Source organism: Pithys albifrons, chromosome 1 (genome assembly GCF_047495875.1).
Source record: "Pithys albifrons albifrons isolate INPA30051 chromosome 1, PitAlb_v1, whole genome shotgun sequence".
Taxonomy (NCBI): Eukaryota; Metazoa; Chordata; class Aves; order Passeriformes; family Thamnophilidae; genus Pithys; species Pithys albifrons.
In genome coordinates this window covers 70,712,198-70,735,969 of record NC_092458.1, presented here as the reverse complement: position 1 = coordinate 70,735,969, position 23,772 = coordinate 70,712,198, and the positions used below count along the sequence as shown (strand labels likewise).

General features: G+C 43.6%; 1 non-coding gene across 1 annotated transcript; it reads right to left on the bottom strand.

The window, feature by feature from the left end:
• Positions 1–337: 337 nt before the first annotated feature.
• Positions 338–413, bottom strand: TRNAR-CCU (transfer RNA arginine (anticodon CCU)). Its single transcript has one exon. It is a non-coding gene; the product is annotated as a tRNA-Arg (tRNA).
• Positions 414–23,772: the final 23,359 nt, after the last annotated feature.

The following is a 23,772-nucleotide window of genomic DNA, read 5'->3' as shown; positions in this document are numbered from 1 at the left end:
TCCTGCCCTCCCTCCTTCCCTTCATTTGCATGCACCCAATGAAGTGCGTTACTGCCCCCCGTCTCCGCCTCTCTTCCCCGCCTACATCCGGGGCATTCCCATGCTCTCCTTATAAGCTAGCGCGCGGCAATAAACTTGACTTTTCCTCGTGGACTCCTGGCAAGTGCGGACTTGTTCCGTTCAGGGCGGTCGCCGAGCCAGGGGCAGGAGGAGCCGACCTCACTTCTAAGGGGCCTGATCCTAGGGGAGCCCTGCTTGCCGCTTTCCTAGCCTTGCTCCTGGAAGCAGAAACCTCTCCACCGTATCAGTGGGCTATTTACAATCCGCTGATAATTGGCGCCCAACGCGGTGGGGCACGAACCCACGACCCTGGGATTAGGGGTCCCATGCTCTACCGACTGAGCTAGCCGGGCCTAATATTCTCGATACCACTGCTTGACAGATAGTAGGACTATTTTTCATTCCCTGGGGGAGTACAGCCCAGTGAAACCATTTGGCTGGCTCCTCTGCATTTACCGATGGAATAGTAAATGCGAACCTGCGGGCATCACGGGGTGAAGATAAATATTGAAAAAGCAATCTTTTATATCCATAATTACGATAGGCCAATTCTCTGGGATCATTGCAAGGGATGGAAATCCTGACTGCAATGGTCCCATTGGTTCTATTAAATTGTTAGCTTCCCGCAGGTCATGGAGGAGCCGCCATTTTACGGAGGATTTTTGGATCGTAAATATAGGAAAATTCCATGGGCTGTCAGTGGAGACTATTCTTTTCTTTGCCAATTGTTCACTGATTAGTTCTTGCAAATGCCACAATTTATCTGCCCTTAAGGGCCACTGGTTCACCCAGACCGCGGTGTCTGTGGTCCAGGTGAGAGGAGGAGCTTGCGGTGCTCCAGTGGCCTCTACTACAAATTTGGAATTTTTAAAGAAAGCCCCCACTGAGAGATGACATCTCTCCCCCACAGGGTAACTGGAATGTCGAGAATAAATGGATGGGTGGAGGCCAGTCGGTCTTCTGGCCCTTTGACTAGCAGTGGAAAAGAACTCTGACGAGGAATTTGAATTCCCCCCATCCCCCTAATGTCAATGGAAGGTGCGATAGCAGGCCAATTTTTAGGCCAATTTTTATCAGCAATAATGGTGACGTCTGCCCCCGTGTCAAGCAGACCTGTCAGCTTAACCTTTTGGTCTATGTTAGGGAAAGTAACCTCGCAGTCCATCATTGGTCTTTGCAACGTTACTGGCTGTGACCAAGCCACCTGGACACAGTTGTCCTGAGATGACATTACTTGTATAGGCAGTAGTTGGGCTACAATCTCTTCCTTCTGCAATTCAACTGTAACGAAAGTTGGCTTAAGAAAAATAGAAACAACATTTGCATTAATTAACTTGACCACAGAAGGTATTACAACAGTCCCCATCTCTGTAGCGTTTGACATTCCAGTGATAAGAAATGTCCCATCAGGAATTACAGTCCCAGACCCAACAGTCAAGACCACGGTATGATACGCATCGATATTCAGAGTTGTTGTTGAGGCAGCTGCCAGCCCCAAGTTAAGCCTACTTGAGATGGTTCCCCCTCTGGTATCGCCGGCGGCACTCGCCGGGTTTCGCTGTTGCGTGGATGTTGGGCGTCTTGTGTCGTCGCGCTGCCCCGAGTGCTCAGCTGGTGGTTTCCCGACTGCTTAGATCTTGCTGGAGTGATGGGCCGCCCTTGCTGGTCAAACCGTGAGCAACACTCTGAGGACCAATGCCTTCCCTTTTTACATTTAGGACAAATATGGGGGGGTACTGGGGTTTTAGCCACTGGCTCTTTAGGACAGTTGGTTTTAAAATGTCCAAGTTCTCCACAGCCGAAACATTTCGCCTGGCTAGGCTGGAGAGACACTGCCAGTGCCTGGGTGACTTCTTTAGCCACATCTTTCACTAGCTGCTTGTTATTTTCAGCCATACGGGAACCAAGGTTATTTCCCATTGTAATTTGGGCTTGCGCTAAGGTATTAGCCAGTTTATCAGTGGAAGTAATGTCTTTACAGGCCTTTACCATGTCTAGGGGCATTGGATCTTTAAGCGCCCGCAGGACTGGTTGGCACTGTGCATTAGCATTGGATATGGCAATTTGTTTAAAAATAAGGTCTTGTACATGTTTCTCTTTTGTTTCCCTTGCTATTGCTTCCTTGAGCCTCTCAGCGAACCTCATAAAAGGTTCATCTGGCTCTTGGAAAACTGAGGTAAATGGTGGCGTCACCTGAGAAGCCTCAGCGATAGTCTGCAATGCTTTAAAAGCCAGATTCTTAGTAGTGAGCAAGTCCTGTGGGTCTATTTTTACTTGTTCAGCATTAAACGCCCATTTTCCAATCCCACAAAGCATTTTGATTGTATCCGGAACTGTTCTGTTTGTTCTACCTGCTGTCTCGTGAGCATACTTGTGGACATTGGCATGCCATGTATCTAAAAACATGGTTATCTCCATATTATTTAAAAGTGTCCTGGCCAAGTCCTTCAAGTCATTTGGTGTAAATGTAAAGGCTTGTAAAAGAGCACCAATAACACCTAGAGCATATGCAGAAGACAGGCCGTACTCTGCCACTGCCTTTTTTGCATCTTTAATTAGAGGAATCGGTAAAGGCTCCCATTGTGGGTTATCGGCATGGTCATAAAATACTGGAAAAGCTTGCACTGCTTGCAGATCACTAAGATCTTTAGCTTGTACGGCAGCACATTGCATACGAGAAAGGCGAGGCGGTTGATGACAAACCACAGACAGATCCGTGGTGTTATGCGTGTCTTTAAATGAAGGATTAAACGAATTGTTTAGCGATAGGCCGGTAGGCCTCTGGTTTGGGCCTAGTCCATGGGCGCCGCCATCTTGGGCCAGATGTTGACAAAGGGAGGGGGCGGGGCCACCATGGGAAAGAGGAAGTTGGGTGTGGCGTAAGGGCTCACAGGGACCGCCCACCACAGAGATCGGCCCCTCCCTTTTTGACACCACGTCCAGGGGGTGGGCATCGGCTGCCTCCTCCCCCTTCCCCCAACCTCCATTTTGTGGTGGCCCTTCACCACGCTCTACGTCGCCATCTTGTGGGCAACCACCACGTGCACGTGGAGAGGCCCCAACGGCGGCCGTCACCGTGCTAGCAATAATTCCAGGGTTCGCCGGTGGATCGGTGGAGGGGGGCCTCTGAAACTGCGATGCCAGAACTGCGCTTCGACCGCAATTCCCTGCGCTACTCTGTCCTGGGGCCCCCTGGATCCCTGCAGCCTGGTCTGCTTCTAGGATCGAGTGAATCAGTGACCATGCTATTAAGGCATGCGAGGCATGTTTGCCGTTTCTGTTAGCCGCCGCCCACAATTTTCAGCCTAAACAGTCCCATTCCGTTGTAGTAAGATGAAACGGCAGGGAGTAGTCCTCTTTAGACATATATTTCATTAGCGATTTTACTGCTGCCTTGTCCACTTTACGGTTAGCGTGAGTTAGAAGGGACTTCAGGCGGCGGTAAGTCTCTTTTTCTCTCTTAGAGAGAATTTTCCCCACTTTTAATAAACGAAATAAGGGTGATAGGGAGCAGGGTCTGCTCGGAGGGCTACCTACCCAGGGTAAAGGTAGGCTGAGGGTCAGTCCTTCGGTCCCACGTCGAAACAACGAGGGATTGCTGGCCGAGAGCTGAAGAAATGCCGAGGTGCTCTGCCCGATCACTTCCTCCGAGGTCCACTGATGACCGAGGGACTCACCCGTCCCACGACTGATGCTGCTTCGGCGTAGTGGATACCACCACCGCGTTGGGCATCAATTATCAGCGGATTGTAAATAGCCCACTGATACGGTGGAGAGGTTTCTGCTTCCAGGAGCAAGGCTAGGAAAGCGGCAAGCAGGGCTCCCCTAGGATCAGGCCCCTTAGAAGCGAGGTCGGCTCCTCCTGCCCCCGGCCTGGCGACCGCCCCGAACGGAACAAGTCTGCACTTGCCAGGAGTCCACGAGGAAAAGTCAAGTTTATTGCCGCATGCTAGCTTTTGAGGAGAGCATGGGAATTCCCCGAATGTAGGCGGGGAAGAGAGGCGGAGACGGGGGGCAGTAACGCACTTCATTGGGTGCATGCAAACGAAGGGAAGGAGGGAGGGCAGGAGCGGCAAAAGGACCAATGGGAGAATGAGATGGGTGGGGAAAGCCTACCGTAGGGCTTCCGGCACTCCGAGGCAGGGACAGCTCCCGCCCGGACTCCAGCAGCACCTCGTGGGCGGCCCCACCAGCAACCACCCCCATGGCCGGGTCGGGCCAGGACAGGGGGCTGCGACCCAGAGGGTTTTGTGGGAAGAGGAAACTTGGATAATGAACGACTAAGGGAAAAATAACCAGGGTAGACATATTGGGGTGTATAATATTCAAGCTGGGGAAGTGTCCATCTGAAAGCCCCCACCGTCCTGATCCAGCCGCTGCATGCGTTCCCCGGGGTCCTGGACCTCTGCATCTTTGTCCACCCAGCGTTTGTAATATATCTGCCACTTGGTGAATTCCTCATCAGTCTGGTCTCCTCCGACAAGAGATGGTAAGATTTATTGCAAAGGCTTATTCTGAAGGTGTTTGGGACCACCTGTGCAGCTTTTCCTTCTGATTGGAAAGAGTCAGCAGAAGAGAAGGAAGAACATGTATCTGAGAAAACTAAAGGAGCTTCTCTTGTTTAGCTTAGCTAAATGGAGGCTGGAGGCAATACAGCTGCTGTCTATGAAAGTGCTGCTGTGAAGAATAGGCATCATCTGAAAAGAGACATAATAATATAAGAACTGAAGGTATAAAAATGGGCCAGGACCAAAATCATGCTAGAAAAGGAAAGGTGTCTCCCCATCATTACGGTGGTCAAGCCCTGGAAAAGCATTGCTTCCAAAACAGAGCTTGGTGTGGCTATGAAAAAGCTTTATATAGTGTGATGCCAGTGGCAGACTTCTGTCACCAGTATTTCTATTCCTCTAGTATATGTTTTGTTAAAATTGCTTTTAAGTGCCCGTTATTTTCCTCTCCAAGGGAAGGTAGCCCCCACAAAAAAACATGGCAGGCACACAAAGCATGCATCAGCAAAGTGTCAAGGGGTCTATTAGCCTTCTTGTAAATGTGTTCAGTGGCTTGCTGGGGTCTCTGCTGAGCTGGACACTTAATTGTAATACGTACACGTTTTACAGGCAGAATTAAAATTACACAGGGGAACAAAAACAAGTTAGCAAGCAACCAACAAAAAATCAGTGCATTAAAATCTAGTCCTTTGTCCTTAGAGAGTAGTGCTGTCACAGACTCCGGGGCTGCGTGCTGTGCTTCCTCTTGGGAAGTGCAATAGCAAAGCAGCATCCTGTGAATCGTGACGTGCTGTGAAATATGGGTTTGAATTTCACGGAACAGAGATTGGTTGCAAAAGTCTTGTTTGTTCAAGGTTTGCTCTTTGTTTCTTCCATTGTCTAGAGGAACTTGGATATGAGAATATTAATATTTTATGTCTATTCACAGACAGGTCTTTTTTCACTCAGGTCCCTGCTAGCAGATGTTCCTTATCTCTTGCCTTTTGGAGGATTGCTATTACCCTCCAAATGTCCCTGTTTTCCTTTGGTTAGGGATCCAGTAGCAGTTACCTAAACAAAGAGAATTTTCTTTCACATCTAGTTGCATTTTTAAAAACAATTTGATCATCCCTCAGATCTCAGGGATTCTTCACAGGGTGTATGTGGATGGACTTGTGACTGACGGTAAGCTCTAATGAAGGTGACCTTTCCTGTTCCCACTTCCTTTAACATACTTTTATCCTCTATCATTTCCTATTTTCTCAAACTATAATGAAGGCCTTTCTGCCACTTCTAGCTTCTTTCTGAGACTATTTTAAGAATTCCTGCTCTGGTTATTAACCTAGCAAGGTATCCTCAGTGTTGTTCTAACTGTGGTACCTTATGTATGCTGATGGTACTATGGGTGAAAAGGAACTGTCTGTTTCTTTCAAGTTAACATTGGAACAGTGATGACTGGTTTTCAATTTTTTTCTTTGAATTTTTTTGTTTCATTTGTTTTTTGTTTGTTTGTTTGTTTTGTTCTGTTTCTGTTTGTGAGTAGCTAGGAATTTAGGGTGCCAAAAACTTTCAGGTATTTTGCTATTTTATTCTGATAAATTCACATTAAAATATTTATATGTAAGAGAAAACATTCCAAAATTCAAAGCTCATAGAGCCCTGCACAGTTCTCTTTTCAAGGACTTTTTTTGTAGCACTTCTCCCCAGAGGATCCATGTTTTTTGAGTAGGACAGGGACATTACCTTATGCCCAAAGTCTGCCTGAAGTCAATGAAAGGTTGTAAATTGACTGCAGTGGATACTGGATCTAGGTGTCTCTCACAGCAAGCTTGAGCAAGCTTAGTTAAGTAGAAAGCATTTTCTTGGTAGTATATTTTATTTTGAGTAATATTTTATTTTTCACCTTTTGGGTTCAAAGGGCACTATAAAATGTTCAGGATGTAGCAGATTAGGTGAATGTCACTGATTGTCCAGCTTGAATGCAGACATGGTCTGAAATAAATGTGACAGGCTTTGTTAGTAAGAAGTCAATGAAATAGTTTATGCATCGCAGGAGGTTAATTTTTTCTTCTGTAATAATCAGCCATATGAACAGTGCCCTCTTTAACAAAACTGTGAGACCTCTGTGCTCCCTGGCAGCCAGTGTTCACATGACCCTTTTCCTATTGCATGTGTAACCTGGGTGCAGAAGGACCCTCTCACCTGTGCAAGGCTGCCAGAGTCTGGAATGTCCCATGGGCAAGACACAGGCAAGTCAACAGCAGGCTGTTGAGCAGACTGCACTTGCAGAGGATTAAGAGTCAGTAGGGTGGAATCAAAGGGCATTTCATTTGTGAAGCACCTCCTAGCTGTTTGATCTCACTGAGAAAACTCAAGCCCTGTGCAATCTTGTACCCTTCCATAGCCCTGTTTAGTCACTCTTTGGAGCAAGAAAGTAGACTGAATTTGTAGTCCTGCTACCAGTGTTTCAACACAGAGCGAATTTCATCTTGTGAGTGGGAACATTCACATAGCTCCAATGAAAGGAAGAGCATATCTAAACTGCTTTTTTTCTGCACCTATTGACTGTTTTTACTATTGTTTAACAAAGGACCTGGCATCAAATGGCCTTTCAAATGGTCAAGGAGAGAAGGGGCTGCTCTCTTTCTCAAACAACTTGTGCAAAAATGTTTGGGTGATGGTCTGCCGTTCTTAGTGCTCCCTGTAGGTTACCTCAGTCCTCCTTTCTACCAGGACCTTTCAGTGTGTGCAGTGGCACATCCTACAGGTTAACAAAACAATGCCCATGCTGCCTCAAGACAAAGTCCATCTTGCCCAGGACACTGTCTCCACCAAGAGCTAGCAGTGCGTGCTTGGATGAAGAAGGTAAGAGTGACCACTGCCTTAGAGTAATATCTTTGATCCCTGCGCTCAGGAGTTTAGGGATTTTATGGATAAGAGGTCCCATCCATACTGCTGTGTTCAATGGCCATGAACGACTGATCTTTCTGGAAGTTGTCTAAGCACTTCTCAAGCTTGCTCAACCCTTCATCCTTCACAGTGTTCTATGGCAGTGAGTTTACAGTGACATCATGAATATTGCAGAAGAAGGGTTTGATTTTTCTTCTTAGGGTAGTGAGATGAAGTGGGCTATGAGTCATTGTCCTGGGTTGAGCTGGCAAAATGCCAACTGTCCAAGACAGAGTGAAATGGGATCCTCCTCTTCAGAGACAGACTTAAGCAGAGAGAAAAGCTAAGAACAAACATTTTACTTCCCTAAGATAACATGATGGTAAGTTGGTACTCCAGGCTTGGGCCTCCCCATCCCTCCTGGGACAGCAGAGCGTCTTGCTGGGACCACAGCTGTGAAGCAACTGCCCAAGCCACACCCACACACCAGCTCTTACCCCTTTTGAGATGATGCAATATGGTATGGAATACAATATTATTGGCCAGAAGAAGTCAGCTGTTAGCTAGCTCAGTCCAGCTCAAGTCAGCTGACAATTCCCAGGCCTAGCTGAACTTTTAAAACCTAAATTTAGGCCCATCTGGCCAAACCCATAACATATTCCACCCCTTATTCCATACCATATTACGTCACTCATATCTTCAATCTATCTATTCCCGCGCTTAAACAGTCTTTGTTCTTTCCAGGGCCATCTTCAACCCCTCCATATTGTAGGCAATAGTCCATTAGGATGGGGTAGGTACTTCAGGCAGGAAAAAAACAGTTCATCGTTGGACACCAACACCAGTTCAGCTCAGGTCTTCTTCATCTGATGGTCTATGTCCTGCAAAACAGAACTCGAAATGCAAGTTACCTTTTTTTTCTCAAGGTTAAATGTCCTTGAGGCACACATTGGGATCATCCCATCCCCTTCTCAGGGGTCACTATACCCTCATTAAGGTCACCATCCCCACACTGGGGGCACTATTCCCTTTTCAGGGGTCACTATCCCCACACTGGGGTCTTCATCCCCTTTTCAGGGGTCACTATCCCCACACTGGGGTCTCCATCCCCTTCTCAGGGGTCTCTATCCCCTTCTCAGGGGTCTCTATCCCCTTCTCAGGTGTTTCACAATAGTGGATAACCTGGGAAATAATGTCCATGGTTAAATCCACCCCTTGGCCTCATCCACCTGCAGGTGGGCCTGAGGCATCATGGGCCCATTGAGCCAGGAACAACTCTCCCTTATGCTAGTCCAGATGTGATGTTCCTTCATTAGCTCAGCCTTTGGGCACATGAGCATCCACGTGATGAATCTCTACAGATTCTACTCAAGCAGCGGTGTCCTGCCACACACCAACAGCCCACATGAGCCTCTCTATGCTTCAAATAATCTTCTTTTATTGGTCCAGCCACTCTCAGAGGGGCACTGGCTGTCATCTACAAGTCACTGTAGAGGTACACTCTTGGCTAGTTTTCTGGTTCAGCAATGTCCAGTAGACTTGGTCGTTCTCCTCCTTCTCTCGGCTGGAGGCAGGGCGACTTAATTGCGGTTCTTGGCTCTGTTCTGGGATCTCTGCTTCAACATGTGGACAGCTTTTTACCAGCTTTCTTACGTTTTGATTTCCATACTTGGACTTCAAGCACAGAAGTAGATGCACTGTCCCACCTCCTCATGCCTTTCCCCTGGTCACACAGGCAGGACGACAGGTCAACATGTGACTCACGCTTGGGATTTGCTCTCTGTTGAGGTGAGGCAGGCGAGAAAGACAGCTTGCTTTGGCTGTAAGGCTTCTCCTTGCAGTGGCTGCATTCACAGCAGGTACGAGTTGAGCTGTCTGAACTCACAAAAACAGTCAGTACAAGGGATGAGACGAGTATCCAGTAGCAAGAGACCATTGTTTATATTAGATGTACCCAAGCAATGCAGATATCAAGGAATGTTTCTATAACAATGCTCCTGGGAACCCTGCCAACCTTCTGGGACACTTGCCAGTGTCCTTCGTTTCCCGGCCAATGCACCATTTATCTGTCCTGGGTTGAGCTGGCAAAATGCCAACTGTCCAAGACAGAGTGAAAAGGGTTCCTCCTCCCCCCAACCAGCTAAGGGGAAAAGAAGAGGGAGAGAGGAAAAAAAAACTTCCAAAGCCAGGTCTATGCTGAAACTAACTACATGTATTTATACAGAAAAGAGAAAATTAAGAGGAAACTACAATATAACACACACTTACACAAGTTATGTATAACAAGAAATAATTTCCCACTCCCCAGTAAACACAAATTCTACCATTTTAACTACAAATCATTCTAGAGAAGTCAATTCTTCAGAGACAGACTTAAGCAGAGAGAAAAGCTAAGAACAAACATTTTACTTCCCTAAGATAACATGATGGTAAGCTGGTACTCCAGGCTTGGGCCTCCCCATCCTTCCTGGGACAGCAGAGTGTCTTGCTGGGACCACAGCTGTGAAGCAACTGCCCAAGCCACACCCACACACCAGCTCTTACCCCTTTTGAGATGATGCAATATGGTATGGAATACAATATTATTGGCCAGAAGAAGTCAGCTGTTAGCTAGCTCAGTCCAGCTCAAGTCAGCTGACAATTCCCAGGCCTAGCTGAACTTTTAAAACCTAAATTTAGGCCCATCTGGCCAAACCCATAACAGTCATAGCTTTCACTTCAGCATGAGGAGGAGGTCATGGCTACTGAGTTTGCTGGCATGATGCAGGACTGATGGTTAACTAAACCACGTGACCACAGCAGCACAGTACTGAGGGCCCACTAACAGCTGTGTTTGGGGACCCAGCCTGACACAGTATATTTTCACACCTCTCCAATGACCACTGTCTACCACTGCAGCAACTTCCCCAGCATGAGCTCTGTCCACCAAGCTGGGTGCAGACATAACCCCTCACTTCCTTGAGAAAGCAGTGGAGCAGCAAGCCAGGTTTTCTGTGGGGAAGAGTGATTAGGCTGATACCCTGAATTAGATGAAATTAATCTTGTGGAAAAAATGAGAAAACAAATTATATAAGAAAGGGAGCAACTGAGAGTCAGTTTCTCTGTTGAAGCCAAAACCACAAAATGGGAGACAAAAAGAGTCTTTGGCTCTTCTTGATGTAGAATAGGGCTCATCCTTTTTTCCACCTCTCCTTATCTACAAAACTGTGACTGTTCTTTACTTTTTTTTTTTTATGCAATCAATGTTGCAGTGATCCAGGTTGTGCCCTATGAGTTTCAGTCCTTGCAATGTGCTCTGCCTGGGGAAGGAAGCAGCTGCTTCCCAACTCAGCTGTGTTTCCCTCAGGGGACTTCGTAGCATTTATGCTCTTGAATCTTCCTACCTTTAAGTTTGGCACTGCATGAAGTTCAAGGGAGTGATTTGCAGTGTAAAATATTTTCCATCCTAGTGGTGAACCTGCTTCTCGCTGTCTGATGCTGAGGGATGGTATTTCTGGTGAGGACCTCATCACCAAAATTTTCACTCTTTTTTTTTGTGTTTTACCCTGAGTGGCTTCTATTATGATTACTTTTGAATCTCTCTGTTTTTCTGTGGGAGAACCTGGGTTTATGTCTGTGTTAGGAAATGAAACATATCTGGGACTGGTCCCAACAGGGTGTGGTCCATGTCCATGGCATTAAATTCTCAGTCCTCCAGCACAGAGTGGCCAGTTTGTGACTGTACCTCTTAGCCTTGCCACTTTCTGTATGAGGGAATATTTGGGAGGCTACTAGATGATCTGGAGCAAAACTGTCAGGAACCATGGTAACAAATTAACAGTCCAAGTGATTCAGTTCCAGTGGTTGGGAACATTTCCTGGCCCTACTTAGTAGGGATGACAGATTGCCAATAATTAGGGTAAGGTTTGCAAAAGAGCTAAGGATTTTGAGTTCTTGGTAAAGTATTGCCAAAAATGCGGGTATTTCTTATAATTGACTTGGAGACATTTGGGGAGATCTTTTGCACAAATAAATAGCCTCGGGTAAGAGAAGTATGATTCCTCAGAGCAAGAACTGTGGTTCTTGGGGATTTGCTCTAGGTGATGGTGAAAGAGGTGGAAGGGGATTATTTCAGGATGCTGGATCACTGTGAGCAATGGTTAGTTCTGAAAGGCTGGCGTGCCAGTGAAGCGAGAAGGTCCAAGTGACCCAGAGGAACTACTTCAGAAAAGGTGGCAAGTTGGAACCACTGTGTCTCTGTGGCATATGGCTAGCGCTCTTTTTGAGAGCGTAAATCATTTAAGTCCAATACCTATACTGCCTGATCAGGGCTGGATTTAACTCTCTAGGATTGAAAGTTCATGAACAATATAACACATACAAAAAATTAGAGGTCAGGACAGACCCTGTTTCAGTTTATTACAGGCATCCATCAGAATTTTTTGTTGGTGTTGTTATTATTCTTTCATAAAACTTGTCTGGGATTTTGTGCCTCAATCAGGGAATATTTCCAGCTCCATTCAGATTTAGAAGGGCAAGGCAGAGGGAGCTCTGGCTGTTGAGGGAATGGAGGAAGATGATATAAAAGTGGTCATTTGAATGTGCAGGTGTTTGGCAAAAGAGAGCTTGAAAGATTAAATTCCACTGGGAAATAAACCAGCAGCCAGTACAGCTCAATGCCTCATGCTCCTGGCAGTGGTCTCTGCCTCCAGCAGCAGGTTCCCAGTAGCTTTGTATGCAGCAAGTACTTATATGATAATAATTCCAAAGTTTCTTTAAAAAGAAAACTTTTCTAATGCCTGAGGGCAAGAACTGACTTGTCTTTTGGGTTTCATTAGTAACTAACACATTTTGGTTCTACTGTAACATAAAGTAAATCCTGGAAATTTAGGTCAAAGCCTGACTTTATTAGTCCAGATGTTATAAAAATATTCTTCACAGAATCATATTGAGAACTAAATGCCTTTCTCTTCCCTACCTTTGTGGAAGACTGGGGTGTGTTCTATGTTTTAGGAAAGACGGAATGTCTCTCAAGATTTCATTAATTTGAAGTTTACTTAATAAAAATTTTGATACTATCTTGGGATCTTGAACACTGTCATAATGAGCGTTCCCGAACACCATTCCACCCTGCATTTTAAACACATATCTGGGTGACATTTCTAAAAACCACTACAAATTCATAAATTGGGAAAAACGAAGTTATGTTGAGCATGATTTTACTTTTGCTGGCTAAAGGTCAAAGAGAAAATGTTATTAGGAAGAGCTCGAAAGGGTCACTTATCTTCTGTATATTGCAGCAGCTCAATATTGCAGCAGGATAAAAAACACCTGAAAAATCTCTGGACACAGCTTTAGGAGTTCCAGAGCATATTGATAATTGAGATGATAAAAATTATATTCTGGGAGTGATGGCAAATTAGGGAAAATCTTGACTGAGAATTGATGGGCCCCCACTAGTTACTGTTCTTTGTTGTGCTGTACATGGACCAGCCTCTGGGAGTCAATTTGACAACTGGTTAGTGAGTTAAGAGAGTCAGATGCAGCCATAGTTCTTTAACTCTCAGGAAGTGACATGTGGTTCAGTGTGATCTGATTTTTTTTTGCTTGTTTGTTCATGGGTGGTTTTGGTTTTTGTTTTGGTTTGGTTTTTTTTATCTTGATAGGGAATGTTTGGGAAATGATTTCTTTTTCCTTTTGTTTTTCCTCTCTTTGGCTGGCTCACCTAGTGAAAAAATCAAGAAAAGATCATTTAATGCCTGAGTAAATAGAAATTCCTTATATTCAGGTGTATTCTGCTATGCCTGGGAATGCTCCTCATTCACATATCTATTCATGGCAGACTGTGCAGATTGTCAAAAGGCACCCAAGTGTTCTGCAAAGATATGAAGACAGTAGTGGCTTGTAGCCAGTTCTTGAATTATGAGCTGTTTTTTTACAGAAACACACAGCACAGTTAACAAAGCTCCAAAGGGAAAACTTTATTAGGTAGAATTCATGTACTCCTTTTGGAGTTTGAGCAGTGCAACTACCATGGAGTGATACAACATACTTAAGAAAGAGAAGGCATTCATTAGAACCTTGCTTTTATCTCTCTGTTTGGAAAGAGACACAGCTCATGTCAGTGTTAAAACTGCTGTAGTTTTTTTAAAGAAACTGGGGTTTAATTGCAGGTCTGAACCTGAATGCACCCAGTGCAAGTATACAGCCTGTGGGAGCAGAGCAGCAGGACTTACACTGATTTCAAAGCTTCTTTGCACTAGAGGTAAAAGCTTTGTAGGACACTTTGTGCCTATCAAAACTCATGTTTGACATATCTTCTCTCAGCAGAACAAATGGAAGTCAAGGGATGAGGGACCTGTAGTAGATTAATTTTTGCTAAGTTATTGCATGTTTGGTCTTTTATATGCTTTTTTTTGGGGGGGCGGGGGCAGAACATTTTATAAAGGAACAAGAAATTAGGTAAACATCACATGACATTGCAGATCTGCATATGTAGATATGTATCAAAACTGTTGAAGTGCTAGGTCAGAGACTGCTGCTTACACCAGTGCTTGATTAGAGGGAAAGACTTTTTTCCAGAAATCATCCAACAAAATGGAACTCTGTGGTACTGTCATCCCTTGAAGCAAAGAATCAGCCTTAATCCTTTCAGACCAAACTGACAGCAATTTACAAAATGCAGCCTTGTTAGTGTGATGCTTGTGAAGTTTTCATCCTTTCATCTGTTCAGTAGGCTTTAGATTTTCATTTTTCTATAACTTGCATTTGATTCTGGGGCTTCAGCTCACATCAGTCACAGCCTTTCAGACTCTGTGTCTTTAGTCCTCTTTTGATGACTTGTACTGAATGTCAATGTCTTGTAGCAGCAATAGTGTGGCCAGCAGGACCAGGGCAGTGATTGTCCTGTATTCAGCACTGGTGAGGCTGCACTTTGAATCCTGGGTTTAGTTTTGGGCCCCTCACAGTGAGGAAGACATTGAGGTGCTGGAGTGTGACCAGAGAAGGGCAACGGAGCTGGGGAAGGGTCTGGAGCACAAATCTTATGAGGAGTAGCTGAGGGAGCTGGAGTTGTTCAGCCTGGAGAAAAGGAGGCTCAGCACTGGAACAGGCTGCTCAGGGAAGTGGTGGAGTCATCATATGTGGAGGTATTTTAAAGACATGTAGATGTGGCATCTGGGGACATGGTTCAGTAGCTGACCTGGCAGTGTTAGATTTATGGTTGGACTCAATGATCTCAAAACTCTTGTCCAACCTAAATTATTCTATGATTCTATGATCACTTGAAAATGGGACAGGAATGAGTCTCTCTTCTCAGCTAGATGAGATTAATGAGGCAGTGTTAATTAGCTAATGGTCCATATTCTGCAGCACTCTGAATGCTGCCTTTTTCATATGCACGGAAGGGGCAGAATATAGCCCAGCCCTGAGGGCAATTTTTGCAGCCTGGTATGGAGATTTAACCACACAGTTGCAGTTCAAGCCAGTGACAATTGCACCCCTAAGCTTTCAAATCCTGCTCATTGCTCTGAAAAAAAAATCTACACACATCCGACTCTGAAGTGGATAAAACCAGAAGTGTTTGGCACTTCTGAAGCAGTTAACATCTGCTCATATATGAGTTAATTAACAGAGCAATATTAATCTTTGGAGAAGTTCTAAAAAATAAAAGGAGATAGCACTGCTGACACAAGATTTGCTCAGACTGCACACTGATTCTCATTGAGCTGCATTTTGAAGCCCCCCATTGACTTCATCCTGTTTGGCTAAGGGCCCTAGTGTGGCTTGTGCACATTAGTCACACTTTGTCCGGTTTTAGATAAAATTCAGTTTCTTTTGATCCCTTCTAAATGATATTGTGGAAGGAGGATTACAGCCTGTTCCACCTCACACCAATACCTATATGTGTTGGGTTTACATATGTATATTTGACAGTTGTCCCCTCAATTGTTCACAATTACTTAGAGATAATGGGACTTCACTACTAGGCATTGCAAGGTAAATGTCATGAACACTTTTAGGAGTAGTGTCTATACTAAACATTTTTCTCTAACAACACTTCTGTTGGCAAGGGACGGTGTATTGCCACCCTCATACTGACATGGAACAGAGGTACATGACTTAAAGTTCAGTGCCAGATTCAAACACATACATTCAGATGTCGGCATGTCTGGAGGGTATCTAATCTCCCGTTAGAGTTGATGGAGATCTAGTTCATCAGCTCCCTAGAGCATGGAGAGGAGCTGTCTTCACCCTAATCTAGATATCTAGTGGCTCCTCAGTGAATCACAGAATGTTTAAAGTTGAACAGACCTCTAAAGGTCACCTAGTCCACTGCCCCCCTGCTCAGTCAGGGGCACCTAATGCCAGTTCTCCAGGACCATGTCAGATGGCATTGGTATGTCTTCAAGGATGGAGACAATACAACCTCCCTGGACATCCTGTGGCAGTACTTGCTCACTCTCACAGGAAAAATGGGTTTTCTTGCTTATGAATAAGGACCTGTGTGACTATGGGACTCACTCAGAGGAAGTGTGACAGGACGCTTCAGCTGCACCTTCAGCTGCTCAGCACAGCATGATGCAGCAACAAAGGTCTATGAGTACATTATTCTGGGCCAGCCTTGGAGGTATGTTTTAGGAATTAGCTTGGTAAAGGACCTCTGCAACACATGCTCTTGGGCAGAGCAGATAAAACCACAAAATGGTTTTGTCAGAGTGCAGAACTGACCTCACTTATCCATAAGGCCACTTTCCTTCATGCTTTAGTCAGTGTACCATTCCTACTCTATTCAACTGGAAATTAACTGCAAGAAGTACAGAAAAAATGTTCATTCTATAAACCAAAAGTTATGTCACTTGGTTGGTGATGGAGAATAAAACATTCATAAGGCACAGAGGCCTAACTTGTGCATTAGGTATCAAATTGTTCAACAAAACACACACAGGTAAAGCAGACTGCAAACATCACTGTATTGACATAACATGCCCAATGTGCCTGGTGACTGAAATGGCAACCAAGCTGTAGAGAGCACACCTGCCCAGAGTTTAGAGAGAGAAATGAGCAGAAGGTCAACTGTGAGCAGCTAATACTCAGTAAAGGCAAATGTTAGAGAGGCTATTTAGATAAGACAAAAGGGAAAAGTGTCTCCTTTGCTGAGAGTTGTCTTTATTACATTAGACCTGAAAAGGCACTTTATGATCATTAAGAAGCCTGTTGTTTTCATGTAAGAGTGGAAACATAGAAATAAGAAGTAGATCTCTGAATCTTCCTGAAAAAATTACTAGAGGTGTTACACAGTTTAAGGTAGCTTTAAACAAAAAAATCCAACTGCCCCAGAATTCCGAAATTTAGGCTGGACCTAGAAATAGATGAGAAAATACAAAAATTATATTTTTCTCAGTGGTTTTAATTTCTGCATCTATGAACCAACATAATTTAGAATCATAGAATGGCTAATGGTAGAAAGCACCTTTAAGATCTTCAAGTCCAGCCATCAACCCAGCACCACCACTGTGTTCACCATTAAACTATGGCCTCAAGTACCATATCCACACTTTTTTTTAACACCTGCAGGGATGGTGACCCCAACCAATTCCCTGGGCAGTTTGTTCCAGTGCTTCACAACCCTTTCAGTGAAAAAAAATTCGTAATATCTAATTTAAATCTACCCTGGTGCAACTTGAGGATGTTTCCTCTTCTCTTGTCAAATTTGGTGTGCTAAAACAGGGAGGGGAAAATGGACAGTCTAGTTATCTCTGTTTCAACTGGACTCAAGCGATGCTAAAAAGCGAGTTGGCAAATGTTTCCTTTGTTTTGTGTCCTCTTGTTGTGGCAGCACAGAAAAACAGCTGATCATTTTTCTAAATAAAACAAAAATTAAGGTTTAACTATTTTCCCACTGTTGCATGATCCACTTGGACATAAGTTGTATTGCTACCTAACTCCAGATAAGAAACTGGAAATTCTGTGCCAGGTTCCAGCTATAAACAAATGACTTACTTTAGACGTGTTTCTATGCAGTGTGTTGGAGGATTAGTAGATTGATTTTTTCCTTTTTTTTTTTTTTTTTTCCCTGTGCTGGGGTAATACAAATGAGTGAACTCAGCAAAACCACACTCAGTTATTTTTATGCTTACTCTGTGGTATTTTCTGGAACAGCAATTTATAGGCGTAGCAAGCTAAGGCTGTTGTACTGGTATTTTGACTGTTTATTTACTGATGATAATGTTTAGCTTTACTCACTGCAATACTGGATCCTATAACTGCAATGATCCAGAAAATGATGTGCAGACAGCCCATGGTTCATGGTTATTTTTCTGGATCATGACATTTTACAGTGTCTTTGTCTTTGAACAGTACAGACAGTAGTGAAAATGCTATGTAAGAGCTTCTAAAGCCATCTCTATTTTTATTCTACAGCTGACTGCTGAATTTAACGCTAAGGTAAGTGACTACACATGCTTTAGGCCATCACAAGGTCCCTTTGGTTTAATTTATTGGAAAGTTGAGTGAACCTCTGGCCCAAAACAGTAATATCTGTCTAGTGAGAGGCAAATACGTGACATTATATTGCATCTGATGGTCAGTGCATGACACACTTATTCCAGCTCTCTCCTTTCACGCTGTGGAACCAAGCAATCCTCCCTCAGCTCCTCCCAGAGTTGCAGTCTTTTGTATATCAACCCATGATTACCTCAGTAGATCAAACTTACATTCAAATGAGCAATTCTTTTTCATCCCAGGCAACAATAGTAGTAATGTGACCAAATAACATCCTTAAAGCCTTGTAATTTTTGTTTAGGACCAATGAATTTTAAGAAAAGAGTACCTTCAGGATGAAAAAACATTCTGAATGCATATCTCATCCCTCCTGATGCCTCTTGTTCCTTATATTGTGTTAAGTCCATTTCGCTCAATCCTAATGTCTGTCTGACTCCTCAAGACCTCTGCTAACTTTTGAACTTCCATCGTCTTTTGATGTACAGTTCTTGTCTGGACCAGAAGGAAGGATGGAGATCTACAGGGAATGACAGAAATGTTTGATCTGGCCAAGTCTCACAACTGTTCAAATAAACTTTGTTTTTAAAGATATGAAACTGTTTTTATATAGCATATAAACAGATTGTATTACTGTATTAAAGGCAGTTAAATGCCACCCTGACTCCAGAACCTGTCAGATCTCAGAAGCTCAGCAGAGTCAGGCCCTGTTAGTAGCTGGATGGGAGACCACCTGGGAATACTGGGGGCTGTAGGTTCTAGTCCAGAGGACTTCACTGTCACTGTCCGAGCTCACTCAGCCATGGCAAATGAACCTCAGGACTTAAACAGTGGGGCCAGTTCTGTGCACGCTGTGCCTCACCTAAAAAATCCACTGCACAGGCTGGAAGGGCACACCTACATGGGGAGAGCCCTGCCCAAATCTGCGTTCGCAAAGCCGAGCCATACAAATACAATTACTGACTTAACAGAACATGTTCATTACCAGATATGCTATTTCTCTGACACGAAAGACCCTCTCCCTCTCCGTACCTAATGTGCTCCCTCCTTTCTCTTGTCGAAGACAGACTTTCAGATCACAAGCACATGCTGCCACTGCTGCTGCCTCCACCTCATCTGCCCCAGCAGGGCTGAGATGATGTCACTGGAATGTGTAATTCACCTGCGATGTTGGTGGGGCAGGTGCCACATACAGCAAAGGAAAGAGGGTGCCTCTGGTGCTGAAAAGAGTTGGATTGAGAAGGCCTTTAGATGGCCATTGTGAAGTGCAACAGAGAACACCTCTGAGTGATGACACAGAGTACAAGTGCTTGAATGAAGATTTCAGCCATATGTTTTGTAACACTACATTGGCTGTTGATTAAGTTTGTTTGCCATTATGTTTCTAATTGCTTCTTCTTCCTTTTTCTTTTTTGTCGTTTGCAGCAGGTATTTGCTTTTTATGACCCTATTGCACATGTGCTCGAGTGTTCTGGCTTGTGCAGAGACTTTTTCTGCAATTGCTTATCTTGTGATTCTTCTTTGCAGAGCTGCAAGTTCACATTAACATCAACGAGTATCCTGACATATTTGCATTTTTTGATTTAAATGTGAATGAACAGATCCTTTTACTGATGTGCTCAGAGACATCAGTGAGGGGTGTGGTATGGCAACCTGGGTGATGAAGATTTGTTATGACATTGTTCCTAAATTATTGAATACATCTTGCTTTATGCTAATTAGATCTCTATGTTTGGTGATAAAACCAGACCTGGCAGAAAATGGGAACTTAATTGCTTTCATGAAACATTTAGACAATAATAGACCTATGAACAATTAGTTACCTGGATTTACAATGCACAAATCTTGCAATCTCATTTATTTTTAAGCAGTTGTAGAATTAGTGAATAAATGAGCAATAAATGCAATATATTCAGATTTAAATAATTTCATGCAGTATGTTCTGGATTTTTGCAGTTAAAAAGTGGTTTGAATTATCTTTATTATGAAGATCATGGCATAATATGAAAATAAAAATGTGTGCTTTAATGAATCAAAATGGATTAAATTATTGAGAAGCTTGTATGGGATTTTATTTGATCCAATTTCATTGAATATTTTTCTTAATGATTTTTACGACAGAGAAAGCTGCATGATAATGAAAATAGCAGAAGATAAATGGAGATAATAAATGCTACAAAGGGATCTAGACCTCCTGGAAATTTGAGCAGAGAATAACAAACTGAAATAAAACTTAGGAGATGCTAAGTAGTAAAATAAAGGCCAGGGATCTGCAAGGACAGAAACTCTATAAACTGGAGAGAATTTTGTAAAGAAGGAGAAAATATCCTTGCCTGGTGTAGAGATGGGTGCACAGAAAAGATTAAAAGGGCAATTCATGTCCCCTTTTGTGATGGGAAGAGCCAGGGTCGAGGCTGTTGTATTCTTATGTGTTGGTTCATATGAAATCTGTGTCACAGTTCAGAAAGGAGCTTTACCAGGATAATATGAGAGCTGTTCATCTTGCCTGCTGACACATTTCTGCAAACAGGTTCTGCTCAAATGCTCCAGAGGCCTTGCATTTTGATATAAGCCTTGCATATAGGGTGTCTTGGGAGGGAGAGCAGGCATTTGTCTATGAAGGTTTGAATAGTGTGAGCTGAAAGGATCAAATGCAACACTAGCAAGACAAAATTCTAGCCTGTCAGAGTCAGCTCAGTTTCAAGAGCAATGTAAGGAGCAAATGCAGAGGAGATCCAAACTAAAACTTCAAATCCAAATGCTCCACATCTCTTTGGATTAATGTACAGACAATGCACTCACTTTCAATGTAAAGAAAGAAACTACACATTGGATGTGAACACCTCCCAAGTGGTGGTAAAGATTTCTTGATTTTCCCCTGCCTTATAGTCCCATGGTCTCTTTAAGTTAGTAGTGTTGGGTTTTATCCTGTTTTTTCTGCACTGACTTCATAAGTCCAGTTCTTTTCCACCCCTTCAGCTGGCCAAGGTCAGCTCAGCAGAAAGGCAAACCCGCTCTTCAGAGGAATCTGTTTGAGCACACTGGCAATGTGGTAGCGTAGGATATTAGGTCTGGGCCTGACCTGGGTGGCAAGGGAGGATTAGTAGAGGATAGACTCTTTTTCTATGCTGCACCAACACAGTGTCATTGCATTATTTTTGACTTTGATTTCAAAATGAATGAAATAGGATTTTTCTGACATTACTGCACTCTACAGGCATGGTACCACATCTGCCTAGTCTCCAAGTGTTGCAGTCCAGCCCTAGCAGAAACCAGGGAGGACAGCATGCGAATGGTTCCAAGTTCCACCAGTGCAGCAGGGATGTCTGTTTGATGTGCATAAAAATGTAAGGCTTTACATTAATTTTTAAACCCTCTTCTTTAAACAGAAATAAAAAGGTAATTACATGAATCACAGTAGCAGTTAGCCACCTTATCTTTGGGTGACTGAGGAGAAAAAAGGAATGGAGATAAGGAATAGTCAGATTTTCAGTTCCTGACCCATTACTCAGGTGTGGCAGGTACTGTGTGACCCTGTGTGAGCCCCTTCAGTGCCTTATATGGGCTTGAAGTCCAATACCAGAAACAAGTGCTTCAGTCTCCCTTGTCTTTAGTAGCTGTTGGCAACCTGTGGTTTGAGCATGGGCAGAAATTCTCCCTGCTGTCCCGAGGCAGAGCCAGGGCTTTCCATGCTAGCTGATGCACAGATGCAACTGCTTGTCACTTGTTTGAACCCAGATGCCAGTGTCTATTTTAGACTCTATAATGATTGGATCAAATGTAGCCCTTTACTTCTGTGCCTTGGACAAATGAAGGTGATATTCTCACGCGTTCCTGGGCTGAGAGTTGTCCTCTGCTGCTTCCCAGAGCGAGGCCCCGTACTCATGAGGAACAGTATATATAAGAGTAATAAAAAGTGTAATATAAAAACTTGCAGCATGACCTACATAAAAGACCTTTTTACAGTATTTTATTTCATATTGGGAGAATGGTGTCTCCCAGAAAGTAGCTCAGAGGTTGACTGTGCCCTCATGCCCTGCTGTCATTGCACGTAAATCTAATTAAATTAAAGGTTCAGATTAACCAACACAAAGGTCTCTTCTGTAGGGCTCAGTTCCACGCTTTCTGTTGTATATCATTCCATCAATTTATTCAGTGTCATGTCTCATTACTCTGCGTCACTCACTACACTCTGAACAATGAGACACAAGTCTTTCCTGCAGTGCCCTGGCACTGCCACAGCAAACTGCACTTGAGGGCATAAGCAGCTCACTCCCAGGACTGTAATGACACCTCTGCAAAATTTCAGATCAGGACTGCTTGCTGGGACTATGTGAGAGAATTTGTTAATACACTTCTCTAAGAAGGCATTTATTGCAGGACAGAACGGGGAGTGTGAGAATATTGTCTAATTTTTTTTTTCCTCTATAACAAGCTGACTGAGCTAAAACTTTACTACCCTGGAAAATGCTCTGTGCATTCACATTTTGTTTCACCTTGTCTGAAAATTGCCATTTTGGGGAAAGGGCATTGGATATCCATACTTTTTCACTTAAAATAATTACTAGTTATTTTCAAATAGCAATTCCTGCTGGTTTTGAGCTGGACTGAGATGACAGTAAAAGCAGGACGATTCCTGGTCTTTCATCAGTTTACATGATTGCACCACCATATTATCTGTAATTTTTTGTTCCATTTTTTACTCACTGGTGTATTGTGCTGTCAGTTGTAGGCCAGCCCAAACCTTCCATTCTTTAACCAGAGTTCCAGTTCTTTTAGTGAACAGTTTTTCAGTAGCTCTTCTGCACAAGGTTTATGCATGCAGTTGTCTGCAACTGGATAACCAGAATGTTTCAGTTGTTCTGATTGCCTGTGCTTTAAGAGTTCCTTTAATGAGATCTATTGAGATGTATCTGGTAAGTCTTACATTGTCACCTGTGTGCATTGAGGGAGGGAGGCTAGGCTATATATTCCTTGGTCTACAGATATACATCTGGATTTCTATCCAAAACCAGATTAGAATGATCATGTGCAAGAGCAAGTTGTGAAGAAAGTTGATGAGCTGCATTCTCACAACCAATCAATCGATATGCATTTAAACTTCTATGTGAGTTAAAAATATTATGTTGCTGCTGAGACTACAAGAAAATAGCACACACCAAACAATGACATATGAACTGAATGCTGTAGGGCACATGAAGACAAACTTTGCTCAGCCTCATTTAGGTGTCTCTTGTAGCCCTATATCCTCTTTCATGTACCATTCTACAAGTGCAAAGCAAAGCAGCAGGAAAGAAGTGGAGGGCGAAGTAAAAAAATGCCTGAAACCTAAAACCATGAACTTGGAGGGAAGGCTGAAAAAACTGTATTGGATCAAAGGAATTAGAGAAGTTACTGAAGTGAGACCAAATAATCTCCAAATATGTAAATCAGAACTGCACTGAAGGTAGTCAAATGTAATCCATATCCATTCCAAAAATGAAGTAATTACTTTTAATACCAACAAGGGAGATTTAACGTAAACATTAGACTACATTTGCTACCCGTGCAGCAAGCTGAACTCTGGAGTAGACTGCTGGGGAGCCTGGGGCTTCTTCATCACTGGATGCTTTTAAGAACAGACAAGCATATGCCAGGTTGGCAGAGATAGGGCTTATCCTGCCTTGTGCATCATGATGATCTGAATGACCTCTAAACCTCTTCCAGACTGGTTTTCTTCAGTGCCTAGCAAAATTTTAGAAATGTTTGCTGTTGTCTAATAAGGACAGCAGCAGAACCCATTCCTTGGTGATTTGTCTGTGATGCTTTTGCTGCAAAAGTTAGCAACTTTTACTTGTACTTTCAGGTTTGAAAGTGG